Here is a 20,073-nt window from a genome sequence, read left to right on the forward strand (position 1 = left end):
CAGTTTACTACTGGTGTGCCGTTCCTACTTGGCCCTTTAAGGCGTTGGGGTGGGGGCGGAGTTGCACCCAGCACTGGAGGATGAAGGGACACAGACCACCACCAAACAGAATCTGGGTGTATCGATTTGCATGCCCTGTGGGTGGTGGGAGTGGCGTGGTGTTATATAAGGTGGCCCTGCTGACCCACCACCATGCCACGCTCAGCTCGGCACCATTGTGGATGCCGAGGTTGGAGCTCTGTGTGGCCATGGAGGGAAGCAATGAATCATCTTTAGCGTTATGTTTTCGTGCTTGAGGTGCCTACTGAACAGCTGAGTTCCCAGGGAGCATGGGAGAAATTTGGCTTGCAGCTTTGTTTGGTCTGGGGTTGCTTTTTTGTCACTGGTTACTCTGTGGTGGCGTTCCTCACCCTTGGAGGATGGTTTGCCGGGCTCTGGTGCTCTGCAGGGAGTGGTGGGAGGCCTCCTCCTACTGTTGAGTTGCTCTTGTTCTCTTTCAGCTTGAGGCTTTTTCAGCAGGGGTAGAGAGCTGTTCTTGTGGTACCAAACCTTAATTGTCCCCTTTGCTAAGCAAGGTCTGCCTATTTTTCTTTTGACCATGTCATTCCTTTGATAATACTGTTAGAATTTTAACATCAATGACAACAGAGTTTTGCCCCCCTCCCCTCACCGTGTGTGTGTGTGTGTGTGTGTGTGAGATTTATTTTGACCAGTCATGCCTCCAAAACAGGGCCAGAAGAGTGGCAAAGGCAAGGCCCCAGCACCTAGGAGGCCTCCACCAAAGTGCCATGAGCCAGTTGCTTCCTCATCCTCTGAGGATGAGGAGGATTGAGCCTTAGCTACCATTCTCTCATTGAGGCTGTTGAAAAGAGGAGGTTAGCACGCAGGAGACAAGGGTGATGTTTCTTGCCCAGCCCCTGTCTCAATGCAGGGCAGGCATGGTTCTGGGGCGAAGGCTATGTCTTGGTGAGTATGCCTGGAGTTTGGCGTTATCCATCTTGGGCTGGTCAGGTTTCTAGCATTTGCAGGTTATCCATTCCCCTATTGGGCCAATGATGGAAACAGCTTTCAGGGCCAACTGCATGGGATGACTATTCTGGATGTTGCTTCTCAAGGCCAAACTCCTGCTGTACTTCCCCCAAACATGACCCAGGTTACCCGGTGGGAGAAAAAGTGGCAGGTTGCACCACATTTGGTGGGTGACATAGGAACCCAGGGTTCTGGGGATGAACCATTGTCAACTGATGGTCACTCATGAGGAGAATTACCCTCATGGGGGATGTTTCCATGCCCTCGAGTGATCATCTCTTAATGTCCACCGAAGAGAAGATATGGAAGAACGAGTATGTGGACATGTTTTTTCTCCTTTTTCATGAACCTGAGTATAAAGAGACTCATGGAGTATACTCATGAACCTGAGTATAAAGAGACTCATGGAGACTTTTCAGCATCTGCCATCAGAGTTGGGCATTCCACTGCTGCATGAAAAAACCAAGGGACCTACTACTTTCCTTTCCTTTTTGTGTATATCAATAGATACAATCAGGCAGATGTGTAGGCTGCCTGGGGATAAGTTTGAAGGCATTACTGAGTGCTTTCGTTCCTTGCTTTCAGCCAAGAAGATCACTCTCAGGGAGTTGCAAGGCATTATTGATAATCTAAATTTTGCCAGCCAGTTATGGTTTCTGGTAGGCCCTTTTTGTGCCATCTATTTGACATGACAAAAGGGCTTCATTCTCCTCCTCATTGGACACGTTACCTGGGCAGTGAGGGATGACATTGGGATGTGACTTGAATTCTTGTCAGACTTTAATAGCATCTCTTTCTGGAGGACTGAGCTTCTATTGTTGGCTGAGATATAAGTATATTCCCATGCTTCTGGGGTTCATGGTTTTGACCTCTTTTTCCAAGGTCAGTTGTGTTCTGCTACATGGTCTACCAAATGGGCTGCCCAAGGTGTTATGCAATAATTAACCTTTTTGGAATTATTGCCAATTGTGGTTGCTGTACACATATGGGCCAACCTTTTTCCTGACAAGACAGTACATTTTTGGTGTGACATAATGGCTGTGGTCCAGGTGATTAACTCTGGGACTTCACGGAGCCCCTGTGTTATGAACTTGCTTTATTTATTTATTTTATTTTATTTTATTTCTATACTGCCCTTCCAAAAATTGCTCAGGGCAGTTTACACAGAGAAATAATAAATAAATAAGATGGATCCCTGTCCCCAAAGGGTTCACAATCTAAAAAGAAACATGAGATAGACACCAGCAACAGTCACTGGAGATACTATGCTGGGGGTGGATAGGGCCAGTTACTCTCCCCCTGCTAAATAAAGAGAATCAACATGTTAAAAAGGTGCCTCTTTGCCAAGTTAGCTTTGCAATGCTTGCATCACAACATCATGTTTTTTGCTCATCTGTTCCTGGCCTTGACAACTGCATAGTGGATGCCTTGTCTTGGATGTAGGTGGAACATTTTTTATCATTGGCTCCTACAGCCCGAGCACAGGTGGAACCCCTCCCAATGCCCCTCTGGAAGCTTAGGAGGTAGAGTGGGCCATTTAGGCTTCCATTGCTCCCAGTACCAGATCATGATATTCATCCTTTTTGAACATGATGTCCATCCTTTTTGCACAAATTCAGCCAGTTCAGGTTTGCCTTGTCACTTGATGAGCTTTGGCTGATCGCAGTTGAGCATTTGCTATGGATCTGCGTAGTATCTTTGTTTTTCGCATTTTGAAGTCTCGCTATTCAAATCGGTCACCTTAGTCACCTTATTTGGGGCCATCCGTGTTAGCGAGCTTTTGGTTTTATCCAGATCTTTTGGTTTTATCCAGGACTCTTCTGGCCGGGCTTTGAAGAGACGAGATGTCCAGTTATTAGTTGATAAAGTTCAAATATTGATTAGAATTTCAAAAACTGACTCTGGCTCCCAGTTCTTCAGAGGATCTTTGCCCCATTCATAATCTTCATAGGTATTTACTTACGTGGGTTGATGACACAGGAGCCTTATTTTGGTATGCCAATGCTTTCTCTCAGTTTCAGTTTTGGGCAGTACTAGTTAAGGTAGTTCTTAGAAGGGAGGGTCTCTCCCCTAGGGATTTTGGCACCCACTCCTTCCGGAGACATTTTTACAGTGGGCAGTTTACAACATAAAACAAATTTAGACAAAAATTAGAACCTCAAAGCAATTTAAAACCTCATCCAAGTTAAGAAGCTTGGGTGAAAAAATAAGTCTTTAATGACTTTTTAAAAAGTTGTCAGAGATGGGGAGGCTCTTATTTCAACAGGGAACACATTCCAGAGTCTCAAGGAAGCAACAGAGAAGACACATCCTGTGTAGCCACCAGATGAGCTGGTGGCAACTGCAGACAAACCTCTCCAGATGATCTCAATGGGCGAAGAAGACATTCTCTTAACTATCCATGGCCTAAGCTGTTTAGGGCTTCAGAGGTTATAACCAGCACCTTGTATTTTGCCCAGAAATGTACTGGCAGCCAGTGTAGCTCTTTTAGTATAGGAATGATATGGTCTCTCTGAGATGACCTAGAGACCAACCTGGCTGCCACATTCTGTACCAACTGCAGTTTCCAGACTATGTACGAAGGCAGCCCTACATAGAGTGCATTGCAGTATCAAGTCTGGAGGTTACCAGCATGGGCACTACTGTTCTGAGATTTTTATTTTATTTTATTTTATTTTATTTTATTTTGTGCACTTATATACCACCCTATACAAAAGGTCCCTGGGCAGTTCACAATAGCTTTATCTCAAGAAATGGATGCAGCTGGCATATCAGCCAAAGCCAATAGAAAGCACCTCAGGCCACTTCCTCAACCTAGGACATCGGGGAGAGGTTTGGATCCAGAAGCACTCCCAGATTGCATTCCTTTTCCTTCTAGGGAAGTGTGACTCCATCCAGAACTGACAGATCAAAATTGTATCCTGAGTTCCAACCCCACACAATAAGCACCTCCGTCTTATCTGGATCCAGTCTCAGTTTGTTATCCCACATCCAGCCCATCACTGCCTCCAGGCAGGTATTTGGGGAGGTTATACCTTCTCCTGATGATGTTGACATGGAGAAATAGATTTGGGTGTCATCAACATACTGATAATTAACAGTGTGGCCCTATTTAAATCCAGTAATGAGGCACTTTACGCAATTAGTGTGAAGCACCATGAGGGCTTCTGCGGGGAGAGTGGGCTTAGCCCGCTCTCCCCGCACATGAGCAAGCTCTTAGCCCGGGGCGGCCGGATCAGCTGCCCCCATGATTATCAGCTCCATCACGAAGTCAGTAGAGGCTGGGGGGATCAGGGGTGGCCCAGCCCCCAGAAGTCCCAGAATGTGCCATGTGAGCATGCAGGGCATTCTGGGGAGACCCCCGAGGTGGGGAGGCTTGTCTTAGCCTCCCAGTCAGGGGTCTCCTTGTGCAGAGCCATGGTGCAGAGATGTGCTGTGGCGTCTCACGACCAAGAAAGTCAGGTTAACGGAGTGCTCACTCCATTAACCTGGTTTAAGGGGACAGGTTCTTAGGTGGACTAGCTGTTTTGGTACCACAGGGCTCACCCACAATGGGGGAGAACTGGGCTAGGCTCCCTTAGCTGGGCTAGACTCTCCCCCATCGTGAGAATAGCTTCAATGTGTCTCATCTCTTGCTTGGGTCTAGGTGCAACTCTGTTCAGATGGTTTTATTCCAGTTTGTTTTAGTTTATTTGACATTGCTATATTTTTAGATGTGTCGCAAGCTACTTTCTGTAGCCATTTGGGTCAAGAAGTGAGATAGAAGAGTATTTTTTAAAATACTACCTTTTTATTTGCAAATATAGAGAAGATAATGGACTTGCTTCATGTTAACCAAGTTCTTTAACAAGCTGCCTAGCTTAAGAGCATAAGGAAGAAGTTAATTTTTAAAAGGGATGAAAAAATATTGGAGAACACAGTTGGCATGATCCAGTCACACTGAAAAATATCATCAGTTTCAATGAAGTTAAAGGTATGCTTAACTCTCCCACTGAAATTAACTGGCCATAAACAAAAGTGTGTAAATTGGGCAAGTTTGTTCCTGATGTGTGGCACAAGCCATATGGCCATGTTTGTTTTATGCAAATGTAGAATGCCATCAACCAGAAGCAAAATGGGAATTTGCACAACTTTGATGTATTTTCAGAAACTGAAATTTTAAAATGTAATGCACTGATAAAACTCAGTTATTGGTGTCCGTCTGAGTTTTCAAAAAAGAAATCAGGCCCTTTTGTGAGTCGTCTGTTCAGCAATACAACAGATATGCAGTTGTTTCATCCAGCCATGTGACTGAAATTGAATCAAACCAAATACACACAAACCAAAAACACAAGTTTTTTGATGGCATCTGTGTTAAAACTATGTATGAAACAAAAAATGTTTACTCCAGTTTTTCTATAAATGGCCTTTCCCAGAAATGTTTATATGTTTTTCAGAGGTTTGTACTAGGCATACACTGAGCTTGGTTTTCCAAAAGGATGCCCTAGAGATTGCAAACTAGAAAGTAATGATTAGATGGCATTTATTTTCCTCTCTGTTTTCTCTCTAGTAATGAGCAACAAAAACATTAAATGGAACATTTAAGTTAATATTGGGGAAATGGTGCAGAGCATAAAATATTATAATTCGGCTTCTACTACATAATCAATAAGAGCATGTACAATTATGCTGTTTCTCAGAAATGAATAAAGAAACCTTCCTTAGCAGTACAGAAAAAATAAAATGTAAAAGAGAGGGGGCCTAATCTAGATTTTAAATAATTGTGCAGAAGTTACAGATGGCTGTATGAATATAGTGCAGATTTTACTTTTGATCAAAATCCTCATTTCTATGGAATGAACAGGAAAAGACTTGTGTAAAGGGGAGGAGGGAGATCATCATTGATCAGCTTTCCCTCTGCAGTCCTCTGCACTCCCCAAAAACCTGCTCTTAGAAGGTTTTAGGGAGGGGTGCAAAGGGCTGCAGAGGGAATGGATCAGTAAAAACCTCCATCCATTCTTCTACAATGGATGCTTTTCTGCTCTCACACAAACTGCTCTTAGCACTGAACCCATAGTATTTCACTCTTTTCATGCAAGAGCTTCCTTTATTTACCGAACCTGTTTGGCTTGGGAGAAAGTAGGGCAGTTCACATGATGAAGAATAGGGTAGGAGGCACCCCCTACCCTAGTTCAGGAGCTGTGAGTGCTTCCATTTGCCAATCATCTGTCAGTTAAAAATAATATTGTAGGCACTATCTGTGACTGTGTGCTAAGCAGCAACTGGGTTGGTTACTCCTATCCAGGATTGGTTACTCCTGGGTTGGTCACTCCTACCCACCAGCTGTACCCAGCTCTGTTGCCAGATTTGGCTTTTTAAAAGCCAAATTTTGGGTTACGGCCCATTTGATTCATGGGTATACCCCTTAGGTTCTGGCCACCCTGGACCCAGGTCTTTAACAAGGTAGGAGGGAAAGCTCTCTAATACAGCTGCTGCTTAACACACAACCAACAAGCATCTCCAACCTTGTTTTTAATTGACAAGACATTTGGCAAATGGAAGTGTGCACAGCTCCCAATCTAAGTTAGAAGGTGTCTCCTACTCTATTCTTCATTATGTGAATGGCCATAGTATCTCTTACAGCATAATTTGTAAAAGATGCATTATGTAGGTTTAACTCATAGGTAAGTTCACTATGTTGGTGGGGCTTACTTCCTAGCAGGTGTATTTTGGACTCCAGCTCCAATCTATACTTCTGATCAGGCATATAATGCTATTATTTTGTAATACTTGATTTAAATAAAATAAAATAAAATAGAATAGAATTTAAAAAATATATTTTTAAAAAGTTTACCATTGCAACAACTTGTGAAGTACAGTATATCATAAGAAGTTCCACATTCACATATGCATCTACTTCACTTGAATTCTCCTATATTTGATATCTGACAGCTGAATGTGTGATTTGACTCCACAGAAAAAGTGTTGTATTTGAGGTAACATCAGGCAAAATGAAATTTCAATCTGATTTCATACCTGTAATGGACTGTTCAGAATCACCTTTTTGTGTGTCTGTTTGTTTATAGTCAAAATTTCTATACTGCCTTTCATGAAGTCATCCCAAGGTGGTTTACAAACACACATTAAAAAATAAAATAAAATCCATAAAAATCCAGTAAAACAACAAACATAAATACCAACAAACAACCATAATTAGAATTAAGAGGAGGATAAGCAACAGCTCCTAAGAATCAATAGTCTGAACAAATAGTGATGTCTTTTACTTGCCTCCTAAAGATAACAAAGGGAGGTCAAGAAGCAGACATCAGTCAGGAGACTATTCCAGCACCTTGGGGCAATGTCCCCAAAGGCCCTGTCTTAACTGTATGACCGACAAGCCTCGCCCTCTAAGTATCAGCACCTGGAGCAGCATCCCCTCACACAACCTCGATGAATGGGTAGGAATGCTAATTGGGCAAAAAGGTACTTTCAAAGGTGATGTAGCAGAAGGTGCCTTCCTTGTGTCTTTTTTAAGATTGTGAGTCCCTTTGGGATAGGGAACCATCTTCTTATTTCTTTTGTATGTAAACTGCTAGGGATGTGCATAAAACCGGTTCTCCCGGTTCGGTTCGGGTCCGAACCGGGTCCGGACCGGACCGGGGTGGTTCGGTTTTGGTTTTGCCAGACCACCCCCCCGGTCCGGTTCGGTTTCGAACCGGTTCGGATCCGAACCGAACCGGTTCGGATCACAAAAAGTGGCTGGTTTTGAAGGGGACATTGTGTTCTACCTGCCACCCAAATTTCAAGTCGATTGGACCTTCCTCTGATTTTTTACAATTTTTTTTCAAAAAATAAATTTTTGCCCATAACTCACAATGTGGAGCCCTTAGGGGCAAAAAAGCTGGGGTGGGTGGTAGCCACCCATGGGTGTCCTCCACCCCAAAAATCCCAAGGCAATTGGTGGCTCCTAGTATTATTGGTGAATTTCTGAAGAAAATTTTTTTTCCCATTGGCTAGAATGGGGGTTCGGGGCTGCCCCAGACCCACCTCTGTGGGGTGGCAGCACCCCCAAAGTGGGTCCGGGGCCATGGCAAAAATGCCCTCAGTCCCTCCCTGCAATCCCCGTAGAGATAGGAGTGATGGTTCTGTTGTTTTTCTGAGGTATTCTGAGTGTAGATTCTATGATAGCTTATGAGATTTCCAATGAGACACCATGAATCCACTCTCATTTGCTATCACAGAATCCACACTCACTCAGAACACCTCAGAAAAACAACAGAACCATCACTCCTATCTCTACGGGGATTGCTGGGAGGGACTGAGGGCATTTTTGCCATGGCCCCGGACCCACTTTGGCGGTGCTGCCACCCCACAGAGGCGGGTCTGGGGCAGCCCCGAACCCCCATTCTAGCCAATGGAAAAAAAATTTTTCTTCAGAAATTCACCAATAATACTAGGAGCAACCCAACAATTGCCACCCCATCTTTTTGGCCCCTCTCTCTGGGCGCCCTAACACGTAACACCTAGTCAGTCCATCTTAATGCCTACCTACTACCACCACTCCTATCCAAGCAAGTAAGAGGAGGACACTCAGAGAGACAACACCCACTCTCTGATCTAACAAAAAGGCCACTGCTGTGCTGCCTGCACTAAGCACAAGAGCAGCACACACAGAGAAGAAGCAGGAGGCGGAGCAGCAGAGCAGCAGACCTGCCGCTCTGCATGATGGGTGACGTGATGCCCAAAGGAACCACCGCCTCACTCAGTGCCTGCCACTGACTAGGCCCGACAGACAGAAGCCAGCCAACCTGCTCTGCTCTGCTCTGATGCTCCCCATGGATGATGCACACACACCCTACATCTGCATCCCAATGACCAGACCAGACCAGACCAAGTGCGCAGAGTCAGCACAGGCCAGCAGCCACCAGCCCAGCAACAACAACAGCTACTACTGCTACCACCACAACCAGTGTTGCCGCTACAATAACATTCCCAGTCCAGTCACGCGCGCCACAGCCTGAGCCTAGCACACAGCCAACAGCTGCTGCCAGCCAGTGCCTGGCAAGCCCAGCCAACATGAGGAGGAGAGAGCTAACAAGTAGACGGCGCACGCACATCACCAACCCATCACGACGGCGCAACTGCAAGGGGAGAGGGCACAATTACAGGCAGGAGGAGGAGGAGGAGGAGGAGGAGGAGGCGGGCGAGGCAATCCTAGCACAGATTTGAAAGTTTAAAATCCACCAGGACATCTTCTAGAATCTAGACTTCTGTTTTTTCTACCACCAGCTGTAGTGTCTAGTTAGTCAGTGTGCTGTGCAGCTGAGCTGAGCTGAGCTGAGCTGCATGTGAGGAAGGGTGATTGTAGCTAGTTCTTTAGTTTCAGCAGACTGAGCATTGAGCATGGGCAGTGGCCTTGGGAAGCAACACAATTACACGACACTCACCTGCTGCTGCTGGTTCTAGAAGTTGCCTCTTCTCGTCTTCACCTCTTCGTGTGTGTGTGTGTGTGTGTGTGCAGTGAGTGCATGCCTTTTGCCTTGCTGGAAAGAAATGCTTCTCTGGTCCACCACCACATATCTGCTCAAGGACACAGAGGCCCAAGGCAGAGGTGGTGGCACCAGTGTGAGTGCATGTGTGCTGGTGGTGTTTGCCACCACAGGTGTTTTGTGTGTGTATGTGTGCGCTGCTAGCTAGGAGGGGGGAGGGAGGCAGGGAGGGAGGCTGGGAGGCAGGGGGGAGGAAAGGGGAGGGGGAGAGGGATGTAGAGGGGATTGAAGGGGGGAGGGTCCGGCTCAGAGTTGGTCAGCCACATATTTGTGCACACACGTGCTCACGTGTGTGCTTCGGTGGGAGAGACCAGACTCTCATCATCTGCCAGACCGGGGTTGGGGGCAGGTGAGGCGGTGGTGGGCTGGAAGGGAGGGAGGATGGAAGGTGGTGAAGAGGAAGGGGAGAGGATGAGAGGGGAAGGATGGAGGGAGGCATGGGGGGGAGGAAAAAAAACATGTAGACAGACACACACCACACTACACACAGAAAGCATCCACACACAGAGACAGTGCTAGGCATCCATTCACACAGACAGACAGACAGACAGACACACAACAGGAAGAGACAGACTGAGCCTGCACCACACACACACACACAGACCCAATTCCCCCCCTGCACAGTTATCAATCAATATGTTGTGTTGGCAGCCAGTTCATTGCTATTCTGATGGTTTTGGGTTTTTTGCCATCAGCCAACATCAACAGTGACCACAATCAAGATGAACATAAGATGATAATAATTCATTCGTTTCATTTCAAAAAATCACCCAATCATCTTCTCCATGTAAACCAAGCCCCCCACACATGATTTCTGGTGACATTTTCAATAAAATCAATTCATTTGGCATTCATCATTTTGTTCTCCCTTTGTCACCTTTTTTTCTTTCTTTTGCATAATTTTGAGGCTTGATTTTGACATGGGGTTTTTAAAGAAAAAATTATTTACATGTTTATTTACATACAGTATTTACATATCTACACTGCATTTTTGAACGTATACCCGCCGCTGCCGCTAAGTCTAGTACTCCGTGGGCTGTGCTACTTTGGGGGGGTGTGCCGTGCCCACGCCAGGTCCCCAAATGCTGACAGGTGGATAGATAAAGGGCCTGTGCTGGTCAGCATTGGGTTTCTTTTTAGGTGGGCGTGGGCATTGTAAACATCTGGCCAGTCGCAGCACTACAACTACTACTACAACTGCATCTCTGTGTGGGCACACTACACGCTGCGACTGGCTGGCACGGCTCAGCATCTGTCACGTCAGCTCAGCTAGAGGTGGAAGGGGGGAGGGTAGGGATAAGCACAGAGTTCGAGCCAGGCAGGTGACCAACCATGGGGCAACCCACGGTAATCACTCGCCCGTCTCAAACTGCAGCTTGGGGTAGCCCAACAGGGGGAGGTTCACCTTAAGGAAGACCAGCTGCTCCACCAGACCAGGGTCCAAGCGGGAGCGAGAGGGTGTCACCACGTCCCCGGCACGTGAAAACACCCGCTCGCTCTGGACACTGGTTGGGGGGCAGGAGAGGAGGCGCACAGCCACCACCGCCAGGTCCGGCCAGACTTGGCGGCGGCTCGCCCAGAACTGTGCGCAGTCCACGCCGTCTCCCTCCACAGGCTCCTCCAAGTACTGCGCAACGCATTGCTCAGCACTGGAGGGGGGCCTGGCAGGTCGAGCCTCCCGCATACCAGGCATGGCGCCATAGCAGAACCGCTGAAACCACTGGGCGGATCTCGAGTCGGTAGCAAATGGCTGCTGCGATGGCGCCGCCTGGGATGCCGCGCTGCTGGACTGGGAAGAGGGAGGGGAAGGGGAAGCTGACGCCGGCTGGCCGCCCATGCTGCTGCTGGGTGCGGGTTGGGCCGCGAGGGCTGCCCCCGCACCACTACCAACACCCTGGTCTCTGCGGGCCCTAGCGGCCTCCTCCTCCCTAACCTTCTCGACCAGGATGCCCTTCCACCTGGGCAAGTCGTCGGCACTCACGGCATTGCCCTTGAGGGCTGGGTGACAGAGACAAGCGAGGACATACTCCTCCCTGTCTCCCAGCACATCAACGAGCCGCTTGTCAACCCCAGACCTCAGCCTCCCAGCCAGAGCACGACCCTCTGGCGTGGTCAGAGAGATATGGAGTCCACCCATCAGCTTCTCGAGACCAACAGCTGTGGGCAGCGCCTGGCTCAAGGGAGTGGTGTCGCCACACAAGCCCTTCGTGGCAAGCTGGAAGGGCTCGAGTGCCGACACCGCCTCGGACATCTGCTTCCACTCTGCATTCGAGAAGTCGCAGACATCCAAGGACTCGTCCCTCGCCAGGGCGACAAGGGCTCTCTCCTGCTCCAACAGGCGCTGGAACAGGAGGAAGGTGGAGTTCCACCGCGTCTCCACATCCGTAGGGATGAGATGGCGAGGAAGGCCAAGGTCATCCTGCTTCTGGCGAAGCAGTCTCCTGGACTTCTCGCTGCGGTGGAAGTGGGCGGCCAGCTTGCGGGACTTATCCACAAGCGTAGCCGTGGCAGCAACAGCACCTGCGATGGGGCGGGCCCCCTTCTCCTGGGACGCCCTCAGCTCCTTAAGGCCAAGGGCGTCCCTGACGGTCAGATGGAGCGTGTGTGCCATACACCGTATGTTCACACAGTCCATGACTGTCTCGACAGCGGCGGTAACGTTGGCTCCATTGTCGGTGACAATGAAGCCGCGGGAGAGGTGTGGACACCCGCCAATCCACTCCTCTATCTGGCGGTCGAGTACGGCCGCCACCTCCTCCGCGGTGTGCCTCGTGTCCATCGTCTCCACGTGCAGGACGGCCCACCTGTGCCGTAGTGCATCGGGAGCCGCGCCGGACCCGGAAGCATCGCCCGCGGAGGTCCCCTCACTCTCCGGTCCCCACCAGTGGGCAGTGAGGGCCAGGAAAGAAGCGTGCATCCCACTGACACTGGTCCAGAGGTCAGTCGTGAAATGCACGCTTGTCCCGGCCGGAGCTGCACGCAGCTCGGCCGACACGAGCTCCCTGCACCGGCGGTACAGGGAGGGGACCACGTTCCGGCTGAACGTCGTCCTTGAGGGGATGACGTATTCGGGAGCCAGGTATTGGAGAATACGGCGGAAGCCGTTGTTCTCGACCACCTGAAACGGCTGGTCATCGGTGGAAATCATCTCCCCTATGAGGCGGGTGAGGTGATGATGGTCCACGCGAACAATACGCTGGCTGCCCGAGGACTGCGTCCACCGCTGGACGGGCAGTGTAGCCTGCCTGCTGGCTGGCACACTGCCGCTGCCCGCCCTAGTGGCAGATGCACAAGGCGCACTAGCGCTGCCAGCCTGTCCCCTGAGACCTGGGTGGTGACGCTCTAGGTGTCTCCACATAGGCGTCGTACCCAGGTGCGCAGGGTCCCTTCCACGGCTGACAAGCATCCTGCAGTGGACACAGCGGGCGTGGAATGGGGCATCTTGAGGGACCTCAAAATGCACCCATGCACCACTGCCCTTGGCCTCCTGCGCCCTGGGCGCCGTCCTAGGCCGTTTCTCGCAGGGTGGCTGCAGTCCTAGGGGGGGGCGGCCGCCGCTGCCTGCCCACTGCTGCCACCCAACCCGCCCCTTCCGCCCTCCACAGCGGAGGAAGGGCCCGGCTCAACTGGCATCGGAGAGGCAGGCCTCTCCTCCACCACCTCGCCAGACCGCTCCCCACCAGAGTGTCGGGCTTCACGAGGGGGGGCCCCACTGAGCGGCGAAAGGATAGGGGGAAGGGGCCCCAGAGGGAGGGAGAACCTGGCTGCATCGCTGCCAGCCGCACGGTCCTCACCGCCCTCTACCTGCTCTTCCAACTCCACAGTCTCCTCCACCTCAACAACTGGCGGTAGCTCAGCAGCACCTGGTGCCGCCGGCGAGGAGGGACCCGCCACAGCCCTAACAGTGCCTCTGCCTCTGCCGCGATTGGCGGCAGCAGGCGTGGGGAACTGAATCCTGCGCACCAAAGATGGGGCCGGAGCAAAGAATTCTCCAATGGGGAGAACTGGGGTGTCCTCAGGCTCCCCGCGTCCTCTCCCTCCCCGTGCCGCAGGCGCACCCCGCACCTGGCCTCTCCCACCTCTGCCTGCCAGCCTTGAGCGAGCCCTGCCCGCCACACGGCGCTCAGACATGCTGCTAGGTCAGAAGGAGGGAGACTTTAGGAGGAAGGCCAGACAGGGTCAAAAAAATAATTTGGAGGGGCTTAGGGGCCAAAAAAAAGGCAGCTGATTTGGAGGTGGCGGGGGGGAAGTTTGTTTTCAAAAAAGGAAGCCAATTGGGGGGAAAGGAAGACTTTTTGATATGGGGGGGGAAGCCAATCGAAGTGAGGGGGAGGGTGTCCTTTTTGAATTTGGGAGTCAACCACCAAGCCAATTGGGGAGATGGGTCTGGGAGGGGTTTTTTTTAGAAAAATAGGGGGTTAAAGGGTGGAACCCCGGTGTGGGAGGGTGGCACGGGCAGTTGGGTGGAGTAGTTGTGGTGTGGGTGGCAAGTTTTTAGCTTTTTGGGGGGGGGAGAGTGGATGGGGGGAGGGCACAGCACCTACCGGGGGTGGGGGAGGGATGCAGTCAACGCTTGGGAACCTGCAGATCAAAGGAGGAAACCCTTATTTAGTGAACTGGAACACAAAGTGTGGGTTCTGGGGGGTGGTTCTCAAGTAATGCTCCTGTGGGGGGAGCATCAAACTCAATGCAGCCTATTTAGTGACTCTAAATTGCACACAACCAAAACCAGAACCCAGTCACACCAACACAGAGGTTGAACCCACCCACTCTGTGACTCTGCCTGCCCAATGCCATGGCAAGCAAGCAGCAGCAAACACTTGATGGCAGCCTCATGGATTGAACATCATGATCATCATCATACGTGTGTATTGGCCCAGCATGTAGTGGCAGCATCAGAGCCCAGCCAGGACCCCACTCAGACTGCCCCAGAGGCAAGGAAGCACTCTGGCATGGCATGGGCCCAGCATGTAGTGGCAGCATCAGAGCCCAGCCAGGACCCCACTCAGACTGCCCCAGAGGCAAGGAAGCACTCTGGCATGGCATGGGCCCAGCATGTAGTGGCAGCATCGCATCAGAACCCTGGACCCCACTCAGACTGCCCCAGAGGCAAGGAAGCACTCTGGAAGGCACCTGTTCAAAAACCACCTGCAAGACGCATGCAATGCAACGCAACACACAGCAGCAATTTCTTTACTGGGCATGGGCATGAAGACACAAGTTTTACAACAGTACATCTCCTCTCCAAGGTTCCCTCCCTCCTCCCCACACCCAAATGCATTTCAGAATAGGGGTGTCCCTATTTAAAACCGCCAGCTAGGGAGAGAAAGGGGCAACAAAAGGTGCACAATCGCACACGCACTAACCCCTCTTCTTCCGGTCCTTCTCCTGCCACTCACTGCTGGTCACGGATTCGCCGCCGCCAGCCAGCCACCCTGGGCTGAGACACAGCAGGGCGGCCGCACGAGGCACACAGGCAACCGGGGTAGTTCAACAACGATGGAGGGGCAGAAGTGAGGAGACAACACGATTTGTGTCGCTCAACTCACCCCCAAGCAGAGACAAAATCAACCAAAAACTATAAAAAGAAAAAAAAAACCGATGGCAGCCGCCAGGTGGGTAGGCTACTGTGTGCGGCTGCAGCTGTGGGAGAGGAGGTGGAAAGTGAAGGGGAGCAGAGAGAGAAAAGACTAAGAGAGAGAGAAAAGAGAGGGGGGGCAGGGACAAAGAGAAAGAGAGGAGAGAGAGAGAAAAGAAAGAGAGAGAGAGGAGAAAGAGAGATGATAGAGAGAAAGAGGAGAGAGGAGAAGCGCAGCGCAGCAGGGAGGGGGGATTCAGGTGTGGGGGGAGGACACAGCAGTAGCAGCGGTCCAAAGAGGTGGGGGGAGCAGAGAGGGTGTGTGTGGTTGGGGGCTAGTGTGTGGCAGGGGGCCTGGGGTAAGTGGAGAGAGTCGGGGGCAAGGAGGAAAAGAGGTGGGGTGGGGGGAGCAGAGAGGGTGTGTGTGGTTGGGGGCTAGTGTGTGGCAGGGGGCCTGGGGTAAGTGGAGAGAGTCGGGGGCAAGGAGAAAAAGAGGTGGGGTGGGGGGAGCAGAGAGGGTGTGTGTGGTTGGGGGCTAGTGTGTGGCAGGGGGCCTGGGGTAAGTGGAGAGAGTCGGGGGCAAGGAGAAAAAGAGGTGGGGTGGGAGGAGCAGAGAGGGTGTGTGTGGTTGGGGCTAGTGTGTGGCAGGGGGCCTGGGGTAAGTGGAGAGAGTCGGGGGCAAGGAGGAAAAGAGGTGGGGTGGGGGGAGCAGAGAGGCTGTGTGTGGTTGGGGGCTAGTGTGTGGCAGGGGGCCTGGGGTAAGTGGAGAGAGTCGGGGGCAAGGAGAAAAAGAGGTGGGGTGGGGGGAGCAGAGAGGGTGTGTGTGGTTGGGGGCTAGTGTGTGGCAGGGGGCCTGGGGTAAGTGGAGAGAGTCGGGGGCAAGGAGAAAAAGAGGTGGGGTGGGGGGAGCAGAGAGGGTGTGTGTGGTTGGGGCTAGTGTGTGGCAGGGGGCCTGGGGTAAGTGGAGAGAGTCGGGGGCAAGGAGGAAAAGAGGTGGGGTGGGGGGAGCAGAGAGGCTGTGTGTGGTTGGGGGCTAGTGTGTGGCAGGGGGCCTGGGGTAAGTGGAGAGAGTCGGGGGCAAGGAGAAAAAGAGGTGGGGTGGGGGGAGCAGAGAGGGTGTGTGTGGTTGGGGCTAGTGTGTGGCAGGGGGCCTGGGGTAAGTGGAGAGAGTCAGGGGCAAGGAGGAAAAGAGGTGGGGTGGGGGGAGCAGAGAGGGTGTGTGTGGTTGGGGGCTAGTGTGTGGCAGGGGGCCTGGGGTGAGTGGAGAGAGTCAGGGGCAAGGAGAAAAAGATGTGGGGTGGGGGGAGCAGAGAGGGTGTGTGTGGTTGGGGGCTAGTGTGTGGCAGAGGGGTGTTGGGGGGAAGGGGAGGGGGCAACAACAAACAGCAAAGGAGAAACTGGAACAACTCGGGCAGCAGCAGCGATTAGGCTGGATGGGGTGGTTGGGGGAGGAGCTGGGCCTGGGCTAGGGTAGGGTCTGGGAGGAGGGAGGGTGGGGGGGGCAGGCAGGGGGGGGAGGAGGAGGAGGAGGGTAGCAAAATATATAAAGCAATATATATCAAGAGAACACAAGCCAGAAGTTTAAAAAAAAATTAAAAGAAAGACTATAACCAGCAGAAAAAACTTGGGGGTGGGGGTGTGGGGAGGGGGAACCAAACACAGACTCTGAGGGGGGCCACTAAGTGAACAGAGACAATGAAACCACAATTGCTGCAAATTAATAATAGCAAATGAATAAGTGGAACCAAGCAAAGAAAACTGGACTCGGTTTGGCAGCAGCAAACTTGGGAGAAGGCTGGATGGGGTGGGGTTGGGGTGGGGTGTGGTTGGACTTGGAGGGGCAAGTTTGGAGCAGGGAACCAAAACTGATTATATGGGACAACAAGAAACAACAACAGAATCCTCTGGGGGTGGGGGGGAGGGATTCAGGGAACCAACTCGCAGGGCAGCAGCAGTCAGCAGAAACAAACAAAATGGTACAATTTAAGCAAAACCAGCAAGCAATATATAACTGAAACCAATGGAATGCAATGTGAAAATCAAAAAGTTGGACAACAACAAGGCAGGACAAAGAGCAATAATTAATGGAAGAAGATTTAAAGCAATGAGGATGCAGTGGGTGGGAGTGGGGGAGGGGGAGGGTAGGCCCAAAGGATGAGAAGGGAAAGGGGGGGAGGGGGGGGAGAAAAGCAGACAGACAAGGAACAGGGAAAATTGGGGGAAATTAAGAAGAAAGTAAAGTGAAGTAACACACAGTATACAGACAAGAGACAGACAGAGAGAGGAGACACACAGAGAGTCACAAAGGGCAGGTGGACAAAGGATTAGACAGAGCACACACAGAGAGACACAGGACACAGTCAGGACTCACAGAGACACCAGAGCAGCCAGCAAAGGGCAAGCAGGTCTCAGAGATGATCCCACAACTGCAGCCAAGAGAAGTTTCCAGAGAAGAGGCTTGGGTTTATATAGGTTTGAAATTCCCTCCTTTGGGAGCCCCCACCTTTGCACTCCCCCCACGGCCAACAGGGTGCCAGCTCTCAACAGTGCAACAGCCAAGCAGCCTACCAGACCAAAGGACTCATTCTGGCCAATCAAGGATCAATAGCGCAGCCAATACAATGCCTGGAAATAGCATCACAAAATGGATGCAAGGAGGAGCAAAAGTTTCGGGAAGGAGACACAAAATGGAGGACACACTTTAAAGAGACACTGAGTGAGACTCAATTTCATTCCCGAACCGGTTCGGGAAACCCGAGCCGGTTCGGTACCGAACCGGCTCGAATTCGGTCCGGCTCGGTCCCCGGGAGGGCCCGATTCGGTCCGGGATCGAGCCGCCGGATCCGGACCGGTTCGGACGAACCGGTCCGGATCCGAACCGAACCGCACATCCCTATAAACTGCATTGAGAACTTTTTGGGGGGATGAAAAGTAGTGCATAATAAAGAATGATAATTGCACAAGGTTGCACAAGCAGTCCATGGCAGAGGTGAGACCAAGGTGACACATAGGGGTATAAAACACTCTGACCAGTAAACTGCAAGGTGATCCAGTATTGACCATTACTGTGTGTGCAAAAGCTCATCAAAGCTCTCGGAAGGCCTAGGTCATACAGCATCATGAACTACTGAACAATGGTCACGTGTTCCACCCAATAGCTAAGCAGAAAAGATTTTAATTTAGATTTAATTTCCACTCTTTACCAACCTCTGCATCCTTCCATAAGAGGAGTTTCAGCATGGCTACTCCAGGAAGGGGGTGTTCCTCTTCAAAGCACATTAGTGCTTTCTTACATCTGTAAAGATTAACATAGATAAAAAATGCTGTTGCTACAAACAACAGATATCTTGCATTCATTAAAGTCATCTAGTTGCAGACTACCAACATCAGCTGGAATTACTTTGACATTTCTTTATCATCATTCTCTCTCTGAAATGTCTTCAGAGAAATGGGGTACCTTTGAAATGGGGTAATTAATGCCATTACCCCAGCAGGGAAGACTCTGCAACTCAAGTACACCTCAGCAGTATTAATAACCATAAAAGCAAATATATAGGATGTGGACTGAAGGACTTATTTGATCCATGCACCCACTAACCGATAGAAGCAAAATACTAATGAAATTCATTCAGGTACTTTAAAATTAAGCATATTTGTCACCTGCTCTTTTTAATCACTAAGATGCAGTTTTTACATTCAAACAGAATTACAGATTGTAATGCTCTCCCTCAGAGGGCAGAAATAACTGAAGATGGAGGCTATATTTGCTTGTTACAGTTAAGGTAGAGTGGATGCCCTCCCCTGCCATCTATAAACAAGAATTCCCTTCATTTTTCATTACCTTGCACAGGGATCAGTGTATGCATGGGAGGAAGCATAAACCAGGAAGCTACATCACCATTTCTGAGGGAGAGATGGTAGTTTGTCAGTACTGAAGTATACTAGGACATAGGAAACAGACAAGAGAGGGAAGCCAAAGGAACCTGGAAGCATCCAATCATCGTGCCTCTCTGTTTTCTAGAAGACTGAACAGGTGCATTGCATTATGATCTGAGGGAATTTAAACTAGATGTCTTTAACATTTCATACTGGTCAATTAGATTTGTATGCCGTTTGATCATCCGCTAGATTTAAAATATGTTACATTTATGCCTGCTGTTGGCAGCAGATTAAAACGAAGATAATAGGATGGAGGAAAATATATTACCATTTCCAGAGAGATTTGAAGCTGCAGATAATGTGGAGCGTATATATCAATAGAACAAGAATATTGCCATTTTCTACAAGAGTATTCATTATCTGGGAGGTTTGGAGTAATTGAAAAATGCCATGAAGGCAATAAACAAAGTTTCTTCTGCACAGATGCAACACTATGTGAGGAAGTGAAGAGGCACAGGAAGACCACAAATTAATCTAGTATTCCAAATTGCTGCTCTCTATTTACTTAAATACACAGAAGGGCTCCAAAATTATGTTACAGAACTTCCCTACAGAACAATTTGAGCATCTTTGTTTTGGATATTATTATTATTATTCAATGCACATTCATTTCCTTACATACAGGGTTTGTCTGATTTTCTGTAGCACCTGGCATGGTACAAGGTTCTAACGCAGCAACCTTGTGTTGAATTCTCCTGCTAACGAGAGGATCACTTATTCCATGTTGGGATGTTACCATGTTGTGTATTTCTCTGCTCCACAGCATTGGAGGGAGTGGGGAAGTACAGAATGTGACAGTGAAGTAAGGTAATGGTTATTTGTCTAAACCTTAATGATAATAATGAACAGATATGATCTACCAGATGGTAAACTTTAGGTAGCCCCAAGAGGAAAATAGAGCAAAAGGTATGGGGCAGTGGAACAAAGACCTGATGGGAAATCATGCTTAGGGAAGGCGGACAGTGCTATCTGCTGCCCAGGCAAAGCCCCAGCTTGACC

General features: G+C 50.0%; 1 long non-coding RNA gene across 3 annotated transcripts in view; it reads right to left on the bottom strand.

Annotated features, from left to right (window-relative positions):
- LOC128334884 (uncharacterized) overlaps positions 1–20,073 on the bottom strand; it is a 52,912-nt gene that overhangs the window by 24,688 nt on the left and 8,151 nt on the right. For 2 of the 3 annotated variants that reach the window (XR_008311441.1, XR_008311440.1), the window contains exon 2: positions 18,343–18,430. This is a non-coding gene — a long non-coding RNA (uncharacterized LOC128334884). Of the gene's footprint in view, positions 1–7,044; positions 7,109–18,342; positions 18,431–20,073 lie in introns of all 3 variants that reach the window. The other variant, XR_008311442.1, reaches the window with a different exon arrangement.

The sequence above is a fragment of the Hemicordylus capensis genome, chromosome 1 (genome assembly GCF_027244095.1).
Source record: "Hemicordylus capensis ecotype Gifberg chromosome 1, rHemCap1.1.pri, whole genome shotgun sequence".
Lineage (NCBI taxonomy): Eukaryota > Metazoa > Chordata > Lepidosauria > Squamata > Cordylidae > Hemicordylus > Hemicordylus capensis.